General features: G+C 48.1%; 2 protein-coding genes across 2 annotated transcripts in view; one reads left to right on the top strand and one right to left on the bottom strand.

The window, feature by feature from the left end:
- lztr1 (leucine zipper like post translational regulator 1) overlaps positions 1–15,717 on the bottom strand; it is a 340,836-nt gene that overhangs the window by 322,152 nt on the left and 2,967 nt on the right. The gene's annotated exons all lie outside the window — the stretch shown is intronic.
- Positions 4,850–15,717, top strand: part of LOC137382821 (apoptosis-inducing factor 3) — a 143,714-nt gene continuing 132,846 nt past the window's right edge. The window contains exon 1 of the mRNA XM_068055298.1: positions 4,850–5,124. The gene's annotated coding sequence lies outside the window, so the exon portion shown is untranslated. The remainder of the gene's footprint in view (positions 5,125–15,717) is intronic.

Here is a 15,717-nt window from a genome sequence, read left to right as displayed (position 1 = left end):
GAGTGTGGACATTGAGGGGAGTGTGGACATTGTGGGGAGTGTGGAAATTGAGGGGAGTGAGGACATTGAGGGGAGTGTGGACATTGAGGGGAGTGTGGACATTGAGGGGAGTGAGGACATTGTGGGGAGTGAGGACATTGAGGGGAGTGTGGACATAGCGGGGAGTGTGGACATTGCAGGGCGTGTGGACGTAGCGGGGAGTGTGGACATTGCAGGGCGTGTGGACATAGCGGGGAGTGTGGACATTTAGGGGAGTGTGGACATTGTCGGGAGCGTGGACATTGCGGGAATGTGGACATTGTTAGGAGTTGGACATGTGGGGAGTTGGACATGGTGGGGTGTTGGACATTGCGGGGAGTGTGTACATTGAGGGAGTGAGGACATTGTGGGGAGTGTGGACGTTGAGGGGAGTGTGGTCATTGAGGGGAGTGAGGACATTGTGGGGAGTGTGGACATTGAGGGGAGTGAGGACATTGAGGGGAGTGCGGACATTGAGGGGTCTGTGGAAATTGCGGGGAATGTGGACATTGCGGGGATTGTGGACATTGCAGGGCGTGTGGACATTGCGGAGAGTGTGGTCGTTTAGGGAAGTGTGGACATTGTGGGGAGTGTGGACATGGTGGGGAGTTGGACATTTTGGGGAGCATCGACATTGCAGGGAGCGTGGACATTTCTGGGGGTGTGGACATTGTGGGTAGTGTGGACATTGACGGGAGCGTGGACATTGCGGGAATGTGGACATTGTTGGGAGTTGGACATTGTGGGGAGTTGGACATTGTGGGGTGTTGGACATTGCGGGGAGTGTGGACATTGTGGGGAGTGCGGACAGTGCTGGAAGTGTGGACATGGCGGGTTGTGTGGACATTGCGGAAAGTGTGGACATTGCGGGGAGTGTGGACATTATTGGAGGTGTGGACATTGCAGGGAGTGTGTACATTGCCGGGAGTGTGGACATCTCGGAGGATGTGGACATTGCGGGGAGTGTGGACATTGCGGAAGATGTGGATATTGCGGGGTGTTGGACATTGCAGGGAGTGTGGATATTGCAGGGAGTGTCGACATTGCGGAGGATGTGTATATTGCAGTGAGTGTGGACATTGCGGAGGATGTGGACATTGCGGGAATGTGGACATTGTGGGGAGTGTGGACATTGCGGGTAGTGTGGATATTGCGGGGAATGTGGACATTGAGGTGAGTGTGGACATTGCGGAGGATGTGGTCATTGAAGTTAGTGTGGACATTGCGGGGAGTGTGGATATTGCGGGGAATGTGGACATTGAGGGGAGTGTGGTCATTGCGGGGAATGTGGACATTGCGGGGAGTGTGGACAGTGAGGGGAGTGTGGACATTGCGGGAAGTGTGGACATTGCTGGGGGTGTGGACATTGCTGGGAGTGTGGATATTGCGGGGAGTGTGGACATTGTGGGGAGCGTGGACATTGCTGGGGGTGTGGACATTGCGGAGGGTGTGGACATTGCGGGGAGTGTGGACATTGCAGAGAGTGTGGACATTGCGGGGAGTGTGGACATTGCAGAGGATGTGGAAATTGAAGGGAGTGTGGACATTGTGGGGAGTGTGGACATTGTGGGGAGTGTGGACATTGCAGAGAGCGTTGACATTGCGGGGAGTGTGGACATTGCGGGGAGTGTGGACATTGTGGGGAGTTTGGACATTGCAGAGTGCATGGACATTGTGGGGAGTGTTTACATTGTGGGGAGTGTAGACATTGCGTGGAATGTGGACATTGCTGGGGGTGTGGACAATGTGGGGCATGTGGATATTGCACAGGTTGTGGACATTGCGGAGGGTGTGGACATTGCTGGGGGTGTAGACATTGGGGGGGGATGGACATTGTGGGGCATGTGGACATTGCGGAGGGTGTGGACATTGCGGAGGGTGTGGACATTGCGGGGGGTGTGTGGACATTGTGGGGCGTGTGGACATTGCGGAGAATGTGGACATTGCGGAGGGTGTGGACATTGCGGGGGGTGTGTAGACATTGTGGGGCGTGTGGACATTGCGGAGAATGTGGACATTGCGGAGGGTGTGGACATTGCTGGGGGTTTGGACATTGCGGAGGATGTGGACATTGGGGGGGTGCTGTCCACCATCATGGGGGGATCTCACATTGCAAGGGGTCAGTCGATTGGGAGGTCCAATTAAGTAGAAGTAAGCATGTAAGTTCTTGGTTCTGGCCCACAAGCATTGCAATAGAAACACCAGTTCCGAAGTAGGGTCACTGACCCGAAACGTTAACTCTGCTTCTCTTTTCACAGATGCTGCCAGACCCGCTGAGTGGTTCCAGCATTTCTTGTTTTTATTTCAGATTTCCAACATCCGCAGTATTTTGCTTTTAAAAACATCTACCAGATGGACCTACTCACTTCCTTTTACCTGACAGGATTCCCGAGGCCCAGGGCTACCAGTCTCCATGTGTTAAAAATAAAAATTCAATTTCAGATTTTATTGGCCAACTTGCCTCTGAAGAGGGTCTTGTTCACCCACCCCTCAACCCTCCTCCATTAAAATCAGAAGTGGGTGAGTGGAGATGGGTTTGAGATTTTAAAACTTTTTACCTTCCAACCCGTACCCAATACTTGGGAGTTAAAAGTCGAAAGTGCCAAAAGCACATAAAACAATCTGTTACAATTTCAACAATTTTAGAGAAAAATAGAAAGATGTGTAGTTGGGACATCCAGAGCATTTCACAGCCAATGAAGTACCTTTTGAACCATAGTCAATGTTGTAATGTAACCTATTGGTGATGCTAGTTGGGGGATTATTATTGCCCAGGGCACTGGGGAGAACTCTCTGTGGGCCAATGGCAGTGGGGAGCTCCTAAGTGCAGACAGGAATACAGGCAGGAACTTGCCAAAAATATTTACATGAGGATGACCACAGAAATTTCACTTGCATTAGCGGCAGTTCAGTTGGGAGAGGGTAGAAGTTCTGCCCCATCAAACGTCAACTGGCGAACTCAAGGAAGAGAAAAACAAAACAGAAAGAAAGATTTCCATTAATATAGCATCTTATGACCATATAACCTATCTTAGTGATGGTGATTGAGGGATAAATATTGGCCAGGACACTGGGAAGGCCTGCTCTGTTGTTGTTCAAATTGTGCCAGGGGATCTATTCATCCAATTGAGAGGTCAGACAGTGCCTCAGTTTACTGCCTCATCTGAGAGTCACCACCCCCTTCAGTACTGTGCTGTTGTATTAGCCTAGATGTTGTGCTCATGGCTGAAATTTTACCCCCGTCGGACGGGCGAACCCACCTCAGCCTGGTCTGGGGATCCCGACCTCATTTTACGGTCCCCAGGCCCTTAATTGGTCTGAGGCAGGACTTCCACCTCATCAAGGCAGGAGGTTCCGCCTAATTGAGCTGCCGGCCAATCAGCGGGCCGGCGGCTCTTCATCCCAGCTGCGCCACTGGGAGTGGTGGCCACTGCTGGGACTGCAACCCAGTTTCATGAAGAAAAGGAAGGATGGCCCTGGGAAAAGGTAAGTTTTTGGGGCCTCGCCAGGGGTGATCGGTTGGGCCCTGGAGAGGCAAGTGTGGTCGATCAGGGGTAAGGGGGGCGTGTTGGGTGTTGGGGGTGGTTGGGGCATCGGGGATGGCCCTCCGTCGGGCATAGGGTGCCTGATCAGGATGGCCTTCCCCCCCACCCCCAGGCCGTCGGAAGGCAGCCTGCCTTTGATATGCTGCTTTTCTCAGACCTGGGCTGCCTGCCTGTCAATGGTAAAATCCCCGTGACGGTGGGCAGAGGCCGTTAACTGGCCTCTTAAGGGCCTTGATTGGCCTGGGGCAAGTGTGCTTTTTTTGCCGCCACCGCCTGGGGTAAAATGGCAGCATAGGCAGGAGTAGACCAGGAAGGGCACCCCGAGCCTCCCACTCCATTTTACACCCTCCCCCACACCTCACCACCATCCTGCTCTTGGAGAGGGGGGGGGGGTGCGTAAAATTCCAGCCCAAGTCTCTGGAGTAAGACTCAAACCCATCACCTTCTGACTCAGAGGCAAGAGTGTCACCACTGAACCACAACTGCGAGGGAACGGAGAGTGAAGGTGGGGTGCTTATTTGCAGGAACAAAGGAGTTGAAGGTGACCAAAACTTTAAATAACTGGAAAGGTGATCAATCATGCTCCCCAGTTCTGTAAAGTTTAAATTGAAAATAAATTGACCCTTCACCTGCCCCTAAGCTATTGTACAGGTTGGGTCTCTAATAGAAACAGTATTCCCACGAGAAGCCTGCCTAAAATATGTTAACTTTGACCAGAGAACATCGACAGCCTCACCCATCCCAGTTGCTCAGGGATTATGCCAAAGCAGAACATCCCAGCCACAATGTAGACTACCAAAAGGGAACAATACATTCATTTGTGCTGCTTATCTATTACATACATACAAAGCTGATGTCAGAATCAAAATATTTTCAAAGCATTAATACTTATATAAAGTTATCAGGTATTTGGGATTTCCAGACCAAAATAAGGATTGTAATTCAGAGATTTTTCTTTCCAGTGGGGGGTTGTCGAAGGAACTCCATGGAGACTTTAACTTCCTGTTTCTTTTTGTTCATCTAATAAGCCCATGTTTTCTCCATGTTAATAAAATAAAGATCTCCCATAGATTACAGCCAATAAAAGTCGTAATGTTGTTCCAAATGTGTCAACTTTCCTCCCGATCATGATCGGTGAGACTTGGCTGCCTTGGCATATGTTCAGAAAGATGACACCGGAGAGTTCAGTGAACCTGGCTATTTGAAGGAGTTGTTAAGAGTGAATGGTTAACTCCCAAAGCTGTAAAACAGAGTCAGTGATCATGAGGAAAGTGGCTGAACTTCGCTCGAAGCTGAGAAAGTGTTTTGTATCTTTCTTCGTTATCACAGTTAATTTAAGCCTGTGCTGATATATAGTTCCATAAAGCAACATATATATTATTGGTGCTGACAATTATTGGGCTGGTGTCTGTTATATCTGCTGGAGACTGATGGATCCGAAATGAGAATCACAACTTGTTTCCTCATTGGCCAAGTGTAGGATGGTCTGGTTGGAATTGGCTTGTTGCTACACCCACTTTGTGGTTTTGAGGTTGTATTGCTGTCTCCTCCATTTAAACAGGTATTTATTCTTAATGTAGCATGTTACAGTACAGATGGTTTTACTTTAACTTGCATGGACTGGGTGAAACGAACCTGATTGATACGCACAAAGGAAATTTGACTTAATTTAGATGAATTCATGATTCCATTCCCTGACCTTATGGGAAAAAAGTATTGCACAGCACCGCTGTTACCCATTCTGCTCACTTTCGATGCAACTGAATCTGAATGGATAAAAGGAAAATGTGTACGGTTCTAGCACATAACATCAACTCTCTGTATTCAACTGTGCAGTATATGGCTGCCTCAATGGATGCTGCAGCTGAGTTCCTCACCCCTGGTTGGAGTATGTGGCACCAGTAATAGCATCTCTCAGTGATGCTCATACTGATCACAGGCAGGCTCTGGACTCAACTACCTTCTCCATCTTGGACGAGCTGGGATGCCAAATAGATAGGGGATTCAATCGGATGTTGCCTATCCCACAGATCAGTGGGAGTGCTGATCCATAGTCTGATAGCAGGGGGCTGTCCTGCATTGGGAATGAAAGAATCGAGCATCTCTCAGGATAACAGCATGTCTGGTGCCTCGTTTCACTTTTAACCACCTTGGTGCCAGAAACTGAGCTGGGCTAGACTGCCACAGCAGATAGTCCACAGCTGGGCCTTTTAGCCTTGAGCTCCGAGAGGTCACTTATTATGTGTATCTCAAGATTGCTTGAGTGGCCCATAGCGGCTTCCCTCCCCCCATGCTGCAGCCACTGGGGGAGCACTCCATAGAGGCACTAGTTTAGGGAAGAGAGCACTTAAGACAGGGGCAATAGGCTCACAGTGGTGTAATAATGAACATGTAAGTATTTGAGTATGCCAAAATTATAATTCTTTTTGAAATCTTTGCTTGCAAGAGTGTTTCTGTGGTTGTTGGTGATCCTGCAACATCAGTTAATATGAATATTAGTGTTGGTCTTTGGGAAGATGTAGTTTATTTGAGGACAGGAGGATAGGGATAGACGTTGGACATGACTGCTAAGGCAGGGGAGCATGGATTGGTCAACTGAAGTGCCCATCAAAGAACTGCTACTGAGGAGCTCTGGTTGCAAGCAAGCCCATTGTCCCTGTCATAAATGCTCTCTTCCCTAATCTAGTGCCTCTATCAACCACTTCCTTCTCTGTCATCAGTGTCCTCTCCTTCATCATGCTGAATGGCCACATCGAATGGTGGATCCACATGTAGTTTCCATTGCAGAAAGTCATGCAGCATATAGCAAACCACTGTCATACAGGACACTCTTTTTGACTGTATTACAAGAAGTCAACAGACCTGTCCAGGCATTGGAATCATTGCTTGAGGGCACAGCTGTTCCACTGAATGAGGGATCAGCTGACCCATGGATATGATTGTAGTGCATTTCAGTTGACAAGTGTGGGTCCTTGATATGTGTCATGAGCCCAAACTGCAAACAGATAGCACTTGTCCCCAGGAAGCCAACCTCTCATCTACTGTGCAGGGTCAAAGAGTGGTGGGAGTTGGGGGAGGGATAGAGGTTTGCGAGTGCTGTGCTACCTGTGCCAGCTGGTTGCAGGGCCTGTAACATGAGGTGACACAACTTTGTCACAGCCTGCCTATAGTGCACTGCTCCTCAGAGAAATGCAGCTGTAATGTTCCGGTCCTCTAAATTCTGATAGGAAGGTAGGGATCCCTTCGAGCATGCCCCCTTCTGTCTGCTCTCTCTCCAGCTGCAGCTGTGTCTGCTCCCTTTCCTCCTCCTCTTGCCAGAATAGAATTCCAGAAAGACACCCATCAAGAAGTAATGTGATTAGTTCAAAATGTTCTACAGCAACTACAAGTATTTTGAAATGACCTAAGTCACCAATTTTGATGTTGATACTGAGGTTAATTATTTCTAATCACTATTTTTGGCACAGCCAGTAATAAACACATGTTAGGGCGGCGCAGTGGTTTGCACCGCAGTCTCATAGCTCCAGCGACCTGGGTTTGATTCTGGGTACTGCTTGTGCGGAGCTTGCAAGCTCTCCCTGTGACCGTGTGGGTTTCCGTCGGGTGCTCTGGTTTCCTCCCACAGCCAAAGACGTGCAGGTTGATAAGTAAATTGGCCATTGTAAATTGCCCCTAGTATAGGTAGGTGATAGGGGAATTGAGGGAAGGTGGGGATGTGGTAGGAATATGGGATCAATATAGGATTCGTATAAATGGGTGGTTGATGGTCAGCACATACTTGGTGGGCTGAAGGGCCTGTTTCAGTGCTGTATCTCTAAATAAATAAATATGTAAGTTTCTGTTTGTGCTGCTCACACTCCAGACATGCCATTTTAAACAGGTTAATGTTGGTGTTCAAACAGCACAGACAGAAATATATATGAACATACTGGATGCCTTCAGAACAGGGCACAGAGGAAATTAAATCCAGGTTTAATCTTTAAAAGCTGTTTTATTTTATCTTGCTTGTGAGACGTGTCATATATTATTGTTATAATCATGAGTATCAAAGGTTATTTATCCCTCAACCAATATCACCAAAATAGATTATCTAGTTTGTGGGACCTTCCTGTGTGCACATTTCCTACATTACAACAGTGACTACACTTCAAAAGTACTTAATTGGCAGTAAAGCACTATGGAACGACCTAAGGTTGTGAAAGGTGCTATATAAATGGAAATTCTTTCTTTTTTCTTCTTAAGTAGCTTGTGCTTTTGCTATTTGAGAGCCACGTTATAACCCCACAGTGAGGATGACATCCTTAATGACGTAAGTCAATAAAATAATTAATATTTTGCATTTCCCAAACATGAGTGAGGGGCAAATGAATGCTCACCCCCCTCGCATCCCCTTCCCCCCACCCCCTCCACCCTTGCATCCCCTTCCCCCTCCCCCTTCTGAACCCCGTCCCCCTCGTACCCCTTCCCTCCTCGCACCCCCTTCCCCCCTCGCACCCCCTTCCCCCCACCCCTCTCCCCTGCACCCCTCCCCCCTCCCCTGCACCCCTCCGGCATCTCCCGCTCCCCCGCACCCCCTCCCCCTCACACCCCCTCCCCCTCTCTCGCACCCCCTCCTCCTCGCGCCCCATCCCCCCTGTCCTCTCCCTCCATGAAATCGCGCAGTTTACTTGTTAGTGCCCCTGCTCAGGGATAGGAGCTAACAATCCCACTGCCTTGTGGGCGTCTCGGGAGAGACCAAGGCTAAGGGAGTAAACCCTAAGAGAAAATCTGGAGCGGAATCCCGAAGGCGGTCATGTGTTACCTCTGGCATGTTTCCAGCCGTTCCTGCAGCCATACCAGTGCCAAACATCATGCTCGGCACTCCTTTGGACCCCACTGGGAAGACCGAGAGGGGGGGTTTTAATGTTTGGGCAACTCACAACCTCCATACATCTGCCCAGGCATGCACCATGGAGAGGTTACTCCATAGTCGCCTCACAGCGACCAAAACAACATGGAAGGCAGCAGTTACAGGTTCTAAGTCCAGCTCAGTTGGCATAGAGATTGGGCGCCACGGGTTGCTTTTGTCGGTGGGAGAGGTCATCGCATCTCACTGGACAGCTACCGCCCACCTCAAACCGGGCAGCCCCTGGTCAGAAAGGTTCTGTCCCGCCACAGTCCACCTGCTTCAATGGGTGCTTGGAACTCAGGGTCATTGCCCAACAAGTGGACTGTAACACCGCACTAAACAGCACCACAAAAAAATGAAAGAAGGTATCAGCCCTTCGTTTTGCAAGCTGGAACGTCAGAACTATGTATCCTGGACTGAGGGAAGATCTTACACAAATCAACAACTCTCGGAAGACCGCCATCATTAACAATGAGCTCAATAGACTCAATGTGCACATTGCAGCACTTCAGGAGACACGCCTCCCTGCGAGCGGATCTCTAAGAGAGCAAGACTACACCTTCTACTGGCAGGGTAGGGATCCTGAAGAACCAAGACAGCATGGAGTGGACTTCACCATCAGAAACTCTTTGCTCAGCATGATAGAGCCACCTTCAAATGGCTCAGAACGCATACTGTCCATCCAACTGCTCACCACCTCTGGTCCAGTACACCTACTCAGCATCTATGCTCCAACACTCTGCTCCTCACCTGAAGTTAAAGACCAGTTCTACGAGGAACTCCATAATATCATTAGTAGCATTCCTAATACAGAACATTTGTTCCTGCTGGGGAACTTTCTCAACTCATTCCATCTTCGCTGCCTCCGGAGAATCCTTGGCATCAGGTGGCAGGACCGTATCTCCAACGCAGAAGTCCTCGAGGCAGCCAACATCCCCAGCATATACACCCTACTGAGCCAGCAGCGCTTGAGATGGCTTGGCCATGTGAGCCGCATGGAAGATGGCAGGATCCCCAAGGATGCATTATACAGCAAGCTCGTCACTGGTATCAGACCCACCGGCCATCCATGTCTCTGCTTTAAAGATGTCTGAAAATGCGACATGAAGTCCTGTGACATTGACCACATCTCGTGGGAGTCAGTTGCCAGTGATCGCCAGAGCTGGCGGACAGCCATAAAGGCGGGGCTAAAGTGTTGCGAGTCAAAGAGACTTAGCAGTCGGCAGAACAAAAGACAGAAGCGTAAGGAGAGAGCCAACTGTGTAACAGCCCCGACAACCAATTTTATCTGCAGCGCCTGTGGAGGAATCTTTCATTCTAGAATTGGCCTTTATAGCAACTCCAGGCACTGCTTCACAAACCACTGACCACCTCCAGGCATTTATCCATTGTCTCTTGAGACAAGGAGGCCAAAGAAGAAGAAGAAGATTTTGCATTTCCCAAACATGAGTGAGGGGCAAATGAATGCTTTTGGGAGGAAACCATAAATTAAATGTTGCTCTTGGATCAATGAGCCTTTGGTATCTACCAAGGGTGGGGGAGGGGGATAGCAGTTAATATCTGAAACTTCGAAAATATACAATATTGCTTTAGGCTGGAAGAGGCCAGGGCGCTGAGGCCTGGAGGCAAATGTGAACCAAGGCCTGGGGTTTGACGGGAGTGGGGCCTAAGGCTGGGCAAAAACAACGAGGTAGAGGAGGGTAGAGGAAGGTATAGGAAGGCCAAAGTCTGCTATTTTAGTACAGGAATTAACCCCATTTATTTTAAACGGGTTAATGGTTAACGACAAAAGGTTGCTCTGCGAAAGGGTTAACTGTTCATCCAGCAACATTTTCAACAATAATTCCTAGTTTATAGGGAGTCACTTTCTGAGCATGTGCCAGCAGTGGGAACTTTAGCAATAGATGGAAGATCATAAGCAGCATACCTGTGATTTCCCAGTGTGTGCACAGCTCAGAACAATAGTGTTACCTCCACACAAAAAAAGAGTTTGTATTTACATATCACCCTTTCTGTCCTCAGGGCATCCCAAAGCACTGAACAGCTAATTGAGTACTTTTAAGTACTTCTGAATTGTAGGCCACTGTTGTAATGTAGGAAATGTGGCAGCCGATTTGTGCACAGCAAGGTCCCACAAATAGGAAGGTGATAATGACCAGTTAATCTGTTTTAGTGATGTTAGTTGAGAAATAAAAATTGTCCAAGACACAGGAGAGAGAACTCCCCTGCTTTGCTTCGAATAGTGCCATGGGATCTTTACGTTCACCCGAGAGGACTGACAGAGCCATGGTTTCATGTCTCATTCAAAACACAAAACCTCTGGCAGTGCAATGATTCCCCAGTACTGCATTGACGTGTCAGATTATATTTTGTGCTCAGGTCTCTGACTCAGAGGCGAATGTGGTACCAACTGAGCCACATCTAAACTGACATCCCACACACGTTACATCACTTCTGATGTTCCTAACTGGCCACTGTTTGTACAGCATTCCTCAATTTCAAAGGAGACATTCCCAGCAACAAAGCCCCTTTAACAAACGTAATATAGAGCAGATGCTGGAAATCAGAAATAGAAACAGTCAATGCTGGAAATACTCGGCAGATCTAGCTGCATCTGTGGAGAGAGAAACATAGTTAATGTTTCGGGTCAACGACCTTTCTTTGGAACTGGAAGAAGTTAGAGATTTAACAGTTCTTAAGCAAGTACAGAATCAGGGAAAAAGTGTGAGTGAAGGATGTGAGGAAAGGTCTGTGATTGGGTTAATGGCATAAATGATAAAGTAACAAAAGGAATAATAGTGCAAGGCAAATGGGGACAAGTAAAGAAACAAAGGATGGGTCGAGGGGAGGTGTAAATGATTACAATGAAGCCCCTATAATGGCTGTTAACTTGCTTAGCCAGTTCATAGCTGGTGGGCTTGAATGGTCCTTCCTTCTCGGACTGCAGGCTGCAAAGATCTCCTCTGAGCAGCAAGGACCTCACGACTGTGCTGCTGGGTGCACCAGGCTCAAAGGACTTAACTCAGGTTGAAAGCCTTCATCAGCTCCATCAGGACATATTGCAGAGACTATTTGCGATTGGGTCAGTTCTCTCTGCTGGATGGAACCCTATTCCATATTAATGAAGTTGAACAAGAAGCCCACATCACAGCCTCAATGTGAATGCGAAACACCCAAAACAACAATTGGTCCCAGTTCAAGATGTCAGCAATTGATGGCACTTCATTAAACAAATCAACACCCAACCACCGCCCCCCCAACCCCCACAAACTCAAGACTACTCAAAGCTGGTTTCTGTATTCAGGTACGTAGCTCCGAGGCCAGCTCTGTCCTCAACTTGTCAACTTGCTCCCTATACTTACACGACTTTTCACAATCTCATAGTTACCTTATGTACACTTCAGGAGTGGCACACATTTACCCCCTGGAATCCTCCCTAAAGCCACAGCAACCAGCTGGTTTGACCACCATCATACCTGACCCCCTAGATGAGTTTCTGGTCACATATTCACACCATCACCTATTTCCACTTCCATAACATTACCCAACTCTTCCCCTGCCTCAGCTCATCTGCTGCCAAAATCCTCATCCATGCTTTTTTACCCCTAGACTTGACTATTCCAGCGCAGTCCTGGCCAGCCTCCCACTTTCTACCTTCCGTAAAATTGTGGTCATAAAAAACTCTGCTGCATGTGTCCTATCTTGCACCAAGTCCCGTTCACCCATCACCCCTGTGCTCACTGACCTACACTGGCCCCCGGTCAAGCAACACCTTGATTTAAACATTCTCATCTTTGTTTCAGTACCCTGCATGGCCTTACCCCTTCCTATTTCTGTCATCTCCTCCTGCCCTACAACCCTCCGAGGTATCTGTGTTGCTCTAATTATGGGCTCCGCTGCATCCCCAATTTTAATCACTCCACCATTGTTGGCCATGCCTTCAGCTGCCTAGGCCCTAAACTCTGGAATTCCCTCCCCAAACTCTCTCTCTTTTCTCTTTTAAGGTACTCCTTAAAAGCTGCCTTCTTGACCAAGCTCCGCGCTAAATATCTCTTTATGTGGCTTGGTGACAAATTTTGTTGGGATCACTCCTGTGCAGTGCCTTGGGATGTTTTACTATGTTAAAGGCGCTATATAAATACAAGTTGCTGTTGGTGCACCTTATCATTTTATGTGTGGGTGAGCATTAGTTAGTAAATGTAGAACTCTGGACTTAGTGTCTGGTTGGATATGAGGATTATGCACAGGTTGTTCCATACCGTACTGGAGAGTGTGCGTAGGATAAGACAAAGGCTGGAATCGCTGACATGTCGAAAGTAATCAAGAGATTGAAATGTTGCCACAAACTGCAGTGTTGTCCCAACCCTGAGGTCCACTGATGCCTTGAAATATACTCCATGCTGTACAATATATACAAGTGGAGTTTACGGGAGGAGATTCATCCATTATGGGAGCTTTTTATCAGCAACAAGTATCCGAGGAAAAAGATCGCGATAAGCTTTTATGGTTAAATCACACGATTTGATAAAGTTTGTTTCAATGCAAGCTCCAAGAGACAAGGTGCTGGGTGGAGAATAAAAGATCAACACAGTTTGAGAGTGGGCTTTTTGAATAATTCATACATTCTGGGCTGTTTGTAAAACACAGTGTTGGTGAAGTGTGTGGGCTGCCCCAGCACTTCTGATGCAGACAGAATTCCTAGCTCTCAGGGAAACAAAGAGAGAAGAAACTCTCTGCAGGTCTCATATGTGCACCTTTCATTTCTATCAGCTGTTAGTTGTTCTGCTCACCTGCTCTTGTCTCTGAGTCAGAAGGTTGTGGGTTCACACGGATTTAAGTACAAAAATCTAGGCTGAGTACAGTAGTGAGGAAGTGCTGCACTGTCAGAGGCCCTGTCTGCTCACTCAGTTGGATGTAATAGATTCGGTGGCGCTTTTGGAAGAAGAAGATCAGGGTCGTTCTCTCCAGTGTCCTGGACAATATTTATCCCTCAACTTTAGAAGTACTTTCTTGGCTGTAAAGCCCTTTAGTATATCGTGAAGTTATTAAAGGCATTACATAAAGCAAGTTCTTTCTTGCTGTTTTTGTCTATATTCTGCATTACAACTTTCTTTCCTCTCGGTCTGTCCTCCATTTATTTTAACAGTCAACCTCTCTCTGGCTATCTGTAACAGTGTTGGATTTTTCTCGGTGTCCTTTCTCTTTGCAGCCTCTCGTAGAAGCATAGAATGATATAGCCAAAAGTAGGCCATTTGGCCCATCATGTCTGTGCTGGCTCTTTGAAAGAGCTATCCAATTATTCCCATTCTGCTATTCTTTCTCCACAGCCCAGCAATTCTTTTCCTTTTCAAGTATTCATACAATTCCCTTTTGAAAATTATTACTGAATTGACTTCCACCATCGTTTCATGTAGTGCATTCCAGATCATAACAACTCACCACGTTAAAAAAATGTTTCCACATGTTTCCTCTGCCTCTTTTGCCAATTACCTTAAACCTGTATCCTCTGGTTACCAACTGTTTGGCCACTGGAAACAGTTTCAACTTATTTACTGTCAAAGCCCTTCAAGATTTCGAACACATCTATCAAATGTCTCTGGGTTCTGACCCTCGTTTGAAGTGCTTTGTAACCTAAAACTTGATAATGATATGGAGAAAGTTTCTAATTTGTTTAAACAGATGGGGCGAAATCTTCTCCTCTTAGCAGATTCTCAGGTGTCGGGACCATGTGCGGATCCCGACTCTGATGGTGTCCGAATCCCACCCAACTGCGTGATCTTCCTGGAGGTGGCCAATTAACAGGCCACCTCTGGCAGCCCTGTCCAATTAGGGATGGTGGGTGGGCTCAACAAGTGGGATGGCCAATCGGTGTGCCCGAGGCTGTGGGCAGTCGGCAGCCCCACTGGGAGAGGTAGGTGGGGGACCGTGAGGGTACCTCAAGATGGAGGCGCTCTCTGAAGGTTTCTTAAATTTTTCAAAGTAAGTGTGGCCATAGCTGTCAGGTCATCAGTGTGGAGGGGTATCCCTCCAGAGCAGCAGTGTCCAACCTTTTTGTGTGGGGGAACCACATTACAATTTTTGTCTTACATAGGGGGCCTGGTGAGAAAATTTCGGAAAGATAAGGGCAATAAACATTTATCTTACTATTAATCAAAACAACAATAAATGTGCATTTTTGTGACGAAGCTTTAAATGAGAAGACTAATTTATTGACTTACTTTCTCGTCACTATGTTGAATACTGATTTAGTGACACACCTAGCATTGTTTTTGCTGGCATTAGTAGTCAATCTCTGCCCACACACTTGATATAGTGATGCAGAGTATTCCAGATCGATGTCCATCTGTCAGGAGTGATCTTGATCTCTTTCTCTCCCCTCTCTCTCATTCCCCTCTCTGCATCTCTCTCTCCATCTTTCTCTATATCCCCATCTCTCTCTCTCCTTCATCTCTCTCTCTCCCCGTCTCTCTCTCTCCCTACATCTTTCTCTCTCCCCGTCTCTCTCTCCCCCTCCCCCCTCACCTCTCTCCCCTCTCTCTCTCTGTCTCTCCTCCCTCTCTGTCTCTCCCTTTCACCTTCTCTCTCTGTATCTCACTCTCCCCCTTTCTCTCTGTCTCTCTCCCCCGCTCTCTCTGTCCCTCTGTCTCTCTGTGTGTCACTCTCACTCGCCACACCCCACTTTCTGCTCCCCGTTCCCTGCTCCCTGCTCTCCACTCCCCATAAATGTGGATAAGAAAGGCAGGCTGTAAACGCTGCCTTTCTGCTGGGCGCAGCCAAGTTGTGTGGGAGCGGGGTCCTAAAAAACATACAGCTGCCCACCAGGGTGCCTGACATTCTGGCAGTTTACATCCGCTGGCCGGATGGAAACCTTTGGAGTGCCAGATTCTGGCCCGTGGGCTGTATATTGGTCAACCATGCTCTAGAGGATGGTCAGCAGTCATGGCCTTGGTGCTTTGGTGGGGTGGGGAGGGTGGGGATGCTTTGGCCTCAGTGGGGGGTCCGTCCACTGCCAGAAAGATCCTGGCGGTGTCACCAATTTTCCCCTAAGTGGGCACTTAATTGATAATAAGTTTCCCGTTGCTGTCAGGTGAGTAGCCAGTGCTGGGCAGACCCCGGCAAGATTGCTCGGAGGCAGGAACATGTTGGGGAGTGGACCGACGTGAGATTTCCTAATTTTCCTTCCAGTCCAACTCCAAACCCATGTCTGCGGAACCAAGAAGGATCTGCCCATTGATGCCAGGCGAGCCCGGCTGATACTAGTGTAGA

Source organism: Heterodontus francisci, chromosome 23, assembly GCF_036365525.1.
Source record: "Heterodontus francisci isolate sHetFra1 chromosome 23, sHetFra1.hap1, whole genome shotgun sequence".
Lineage (NCBI taxonomy): Eukaryota > Metazoa > Chordata > Chondrichthyes > Heterodontiformes > Heterodontidae > Heterodontus > Heterodontus francisci.
The sequence above is the reverse complement of the archived record's forward strand: the minus strand, read 5'-3'. Positions and strand labels throughout refer to the sequence as shown.